The sequence below is a fragment of the Eriocheir sinensis genome, chromosome 33 (genome assembly GCF_024679095.1).
Source record: "Eriocheir sinensis breed Jianghai 21 chromosome 33, ASM2467909v1, whole genome shotgun sequence".
NCBI classification, from domain to species: Eukaryota; Metazoa; Arthropoda; class Malacostraca; order Decapoda; family Varunidae; genus Eriocheir; species Eriocheir sinensis.
This window is the reverse complement of record NC_066541.1, coordinates 3,206,136-3,211,135: the sequence shown is the minus strand read 5'-3', so window position 1 is coordinate 3,211,135 and position 5,000 is coordinate 3,206,136. Positions and strand designations below refer to the sequence as shown.

The 5,000-nt window shown below is 42.5% G+C and overlaps 1 protein-coding gene and 1 long non-coding RNA gene across 19 annotated transcripts in view; both read right to left on the bottom strand.

Moving 5' to 3' along the window:
• The window catches only part of LOC127006556 (protein phosphatase 1 regulatory subunit 12B-like), a 162,392-nt gene that overhangs the window by 121,190 nt on the left and 36,202 nt on the right, over positions 1–5,000 (bottom strand). Inside the window, exon 2 of one of the 16 annotated variants that reach the window (XM_050876543.1) lies at positions 4,593–4,657. The exons of the other annotated variants lie outside the window; for them this stretch is intronic. The gene's annotated coding sequence lies outside the window, so the exon portion shown is untranslated. The remainder of the gene's footprint in view (positions 1–4,592; positions 4,658–5,000) is intronic. 16 annotated transcript variants of the gene reach the window in all.
• On the bottom strand, positions 1,083–3,165 carry LOC127006559 (uncharacterized). 3 transcript variants are annotated; one of them, XR_007759634.1, is made up of 4 exons: positions 2,381–3,165; positions 1,783–2,104; positions 1,277–1,598; positions 1,083–1,184 (listed from the first exon to the last, which is right to left on the bottom strand). It is a non-coding gene; the product is annotated as an uncharacterized LOC127006559 (long non-coding RNA). The 3 variants fall into 3 exon arrangements; XR_007759635.1 differs by lacking the exon at positions 2,381–3,165 and having other exon boundaries at positions 1,277–1,552; positions 1,921–2,094; XR_007759633.1 differs by lacking the exon at positions 2,381–3,165 and having other exon boundaries at positions 1,967–2,094.

Here is a 5,000-nt window from a genome sequence, read left to right as displayed (position 1 = left end):
GAGGAAGGAGTAAAGAAGATTGGCAAGGAAGCGGAGAGGGAGGGCAAAGAAAGCAACAAAAGGGAGAAGGAAGAGAAGAGAGGGAGAGAAAAACAAGTACAGAAGCAACTCAAGGAACTGGGAAGGGAAGAGAAAGCAAGAGGGAAGGAAGGAGGGAGGAGGATGCATGGAGGGAGGAAAAAAGGAAGGAAAGCAAGGGAGAAGGGAGAAAATTGAAAACAAGCAACAAAGGAAGGGTAGGGAATGGGAGGGAGGAGAAAGAAAGAGGGAAGGAAGGAGGGATGAGGATGCATGGAGGGAGGAAAAAAGAACGAAAACAAGAAGGGAGGAAATTCAAAACAAGCAACAAAGAAATGGTAGTGAAGGGGGGGAGGGGTAGAGAAAGGCGTAAAGAAGTTAAGAGAGGAAGGAAGAAAGGAGGGAGGAAGGAGGAGGAGAAACGAGTCCTTTCTCCCTCCTCTTCCTTTCCTCTTCCTTTCTTTCCTTCCTTTTCTTTCTCCCTCCCTTCCTCCTTCCCTTCGAAGGAGGGAGGGAGGGAGAAACGAGTAAAGAAGGAAAGCAAGGAAGTGGGGAGGGAAGAGAGAGAAAGCAAGAGGGATGGAGGAAGGGAGGTAAGGGAGGGATACTTGGCAGGGAGGGAAGGTTTGGGTCTTGGCAGGTGGTAACTCAGGGAGAATACCCAGCCAGAGTATGCAGGTGAGCCCCTCCTCTCCCTCCCTCACTACTAACACGCCCTACTTTTCCCCCTTCCCTCTTTACCCTTTTCCTTCCCTATCCTTGTTTTGGTGCTCTCTCCTCCTCTCCCTCCCTTCCCAACCCTTCTTTATCCATCCATTGCGTTCACTTCTTTCCTCTTACTCTTTCTTCATCCATTCCCTTGCTACATTCCCCCCCTCCCCCCATCTTTACGTTGACAGACACTCAGGAGGGGATTTGATACAGGTCTTCAAGTACCTCAATAAGTACACTAACGTAGGATTTCATACAGGTCTTCAAGCACCTCAATAAGTACAATAACGTAGAATTTGATACAGGTCTTCAAGTACCTCAATAAGTACACTAACGTAGGATTTCATACAGGTCTTCAAGTACCTCAATAAGTACAATAACGTAGAATTTGATACAGGTCTTCAAGTACCTCAATAAGTACAATAACTTAGAATTTGATACAGGTCTTCAAGTACCTCAATAAATACAATAACTTAGAATTTGATACAGGTCTTCAAGTACCTCAATAAATACAATAACTTAGAATTTGATACAGGTCTTCAAGCACCTCAATAAGTACAATAACGTAGAATTTGATACAGGTCTTCAAGTACCTCAATAAGTACAATAACTTAGAATTTGATACAGGTCTTCAAGTACCTCAATAAGTACAATAAAGTAGAATTTGATACAGGTCTTCAAGTACCTCAATAAGTACAATAACGTAGAATTTGATACAGGTCTTCAAGTACCTCAATAAGTACAATAAAGTAGAATTTGATACAGGTCTTCAAGTACCTCAATAAGTACAATAAAGTAGAATTTGATACAGGTCTTCAAGTACCTCAATAAGTACAATAACGTAGAATTTGATACAGGTCTTCAAGTACCTCAATAAGTACAATAACTTAGAATTTGATACAGGTCTTCAAGTACCTCAATAAGTACAATAACTTAGAATTTGATACAGGTCTTCAAGTACCTCAACAAGTACAATAACTTAGAATTTGATACAGGTCTTCAAGTACCTCAATAAGTACAATAACTTAGAATTTGATACAGGTCTTCAAGTACCTCAATAAGTACAATAACGTAGAATTTGATACAGGTCTTCAAGTACCTCAATAAGTACAATAAAGTAGAATTTGATACAGGTCTTCAAGTACCTCAATAAGTACAATAACTTAGAATTTGATACAGGTCTTCAAGTACCTCAATAAGTACAATAAAGTAGAATTTGATACAGGTCTTCAAGTACCTCAATAAGTACAATAACGTAGGATTTGATACAGGTCTTCAAGTACCTCAATAAGTACAATAACGTAGGATTTGATACAGGTCTTCAAGCACCTCAATAAGTACAATAACTTAGGATTTGATACAGGTCTTCAAGTACCTCAATAAGTACAATAACGTAGAATTTCATACAGGTCTTCAAGTACCTCAATAAGTACAATAACGTAGGATTTGATACAGGTCTTCAAGTACCTCAATAAGTACAATAAAGTAGAATTTGATACAGGTCTTCAAGTACCTCAATAAATACAATAACTTAGAATTTGATACAGGTCTTCAAGTACCTCAATAAATACAATAACTTAGAATTTGATACAGGTCTTCAAGTACCTCAATAAATACAATAACGTAGAATTTGATACAGGTCTTCAAGCACCTCAATAAGTACAATAACGTAAGCATTTTTTCCTCCTAACTAACCCGGAACTAGAAATAACGGTCTACAGATCCAAGCCAGGCATTATTTTTTCTCTCAGTATTTTTCGCCCCTGGGACAATTTTCCTGGACCCGTTCTTAAAAATGACATTGACCGTTATATTACGGCGACAGGAGTGAACATTCTCGCACGCACGTACACCAAGTGCTATGATCTGCTCTGAACGTCACTGAAGTGCCTAATGATCGGATTAAACCACAAAAGCAGGCAGCCTCGTTAAAAGCCAGCAAGCTCTCTATTGCCTGATTTTCCATGTTTCCATTTCTCCCTTCCCTCCCACTCCCTCTCTTCACTTGCTCTTTCTTCTCTTTTTTTTTTTCTTCCTTTCTTCTTTTCTTTCATCTCTAATAATAATAGTAATAATAAGAACACCGTCTCCCTTTCCCTCTCCTCACGTGCCCTACTTTCCTCTTACCCTTTTAAACCCCATTCGTTCCCCTCGTGCTCTCCTCCACTCCTCCCTTACGTAACAACATACCCATCCGACTGCTATCCTCTTCTCGTCCTTCTCTCCCTCTCCTCCTTTCCATCTTTCCCTAGTTACCTACTTTCCTGCCACACAACGTACTGCGTGCACCCTTCCCTTCCCTTCGTATCTCCCTCCCTCCCCTCTCTTCCCAGAATACATGAAGTGCCTCTTACCTCTCTTCATTTTTCCCTCCAAACCTCCTTCCATGCCCTAGTTTCCGCCCTTCCTCCCCGTCTTTAGGTGCATAACTCTCTCTCTCTCCCCCCCCCCCCCCGGGGCGTTCCTATAGAATGATTGGTTGACAACTTTAGGCCAATCAGGATTCAATACACAGATTGGTACATACGTCTGGGAAAGTGTGTGTGTGTGTGTGTGTGTGTGTGTGTGTGTGTGTGTGTGAAAGTGTACCTTGTGTGTACCTGTCCTATGTGTACGTTCTAGGTAGTACACAGAGGTTGGACACATAGTGATACACATGAACGGTAACTTTCGTTATATGTGTGTGTGTGTGTGTGTGTGTGTGTGTGTTAGAGAGAGAGAGAGAGAGAGAGAGAGAGAGAGAGAGAGAGAGAGAGAGAGAGAGAGAGAGAGAGAGAGGAACCACGTGGCTAAGTAGTGTATTATTCTCTCTCTCTCTCTCTCTCTCTCTCTCTCTCTCCTCCTATCATCCTTTCTTCCTCTCTTCTTTCCTTCCTTTCTTCCTTTCTCTTACCTCTCTCCTCTTCCAATATGTCCTCTCGTTTCCCTTTGTCATTTTCTCCTCAGTTTCCTTTTCTTCATTCTTCCTGTTCTGACATCCCTTCACCTATTTCTCTTTCCCTCCTTCCTTCCTTCCTTCCTTTATTTATTTACCCCATTCACCCTTGATCCCTTCTTTCTTTCTTCTTTCCATTCCCTCCCTCCTTTCCTTTCTTTATTTCTTCTTCCCACTCTCTGCCTCAATCCTTCCTTCCTTTATTTATCTTTTCTTTTCTCTCCCTCCCTCCTCTTCTGCACATGAAAGGAAGAGAAATATGCAAGCTTGTACAAAAGAGAGCGAGGGAGGGAAGAAGATGAGAGGGAGAGGAGAGGAGGGAGGGAAGGCTAGATAAGGGAGAGAGAGGAGTGATAGGGCACTCTCTCTCACGTTCCTTCCCATGTGTGTGTGTGTGCGTGTGTGTGTGTGTGTGTGTGTGTGTGTGTGTGTGTGTGAGAGAGAGAGAGAGAGAGAGAGAGAGAGAGAGAGAGAGAGAGAGAGAGAGAGAGAGAGAGAGAGAGAGAGAGAGAGAGAGAGAGAGTAGAAAAATACGATCCGGTAAAAATTGTGTTGAAAGAGGCAACGTGTGTGTGCGTGTGTGTGTGTGTGTGTGTGTGTGTAAAAAGACAAATATAACAACGAAATCCAAGACGACACACACACACACACACACACACACACACACACACACACACACATATTCACGAGCAATAGACTTTCAATGGAGGACAATTCTCTCAGTCTATATATAACACGAGAGAGAGAGAGAGAGAGAGAGAGAGAGAGAGAGAGAGAGAGAGAGAGAGAGAGAGAGAGAGAGAGAGAGAGAGAGAGAGAGAGAGAGAGAAGGGGGGTGGGGAGAGATTGGCTAACAGTACTGACTTAGCAAACACACACACACACACGACATATTACCCGCCGTGTCTACATATATCAAAATACTTACATGGTCTCTGCAACGTACACACACAGACGAACACACGAACACACGCAAAAACAAGCGATCCTTACCTGTGGGGAGAAAAAAAGGATTAGTAAAGATAAATTCATAAATAACTAACTAAATAAATAAACAAAATATTACCAAACATGTAACTTGAAGGCCGAGGAGGAGGAAGTGGAGGTGGAGGAGGAGGAGAAAATGTAAAAGGACAAAACTGAGACGAATGAGAACATAAGAACATAAGAACGTAAGGAGTCTGCAAAAGGCCGGTTGGACTGTACAAGGCAGCTCCTGTAAACAAGGCAGCTCCTGTAACAAGGCAGCTCCTGTCGGACGATGAGGAAGGGAAGGAGGGGATAGGAGGAATATTTAAAGGAGGAGGAGGAGGAGGAGGAGGAGAAGGCGAATAAG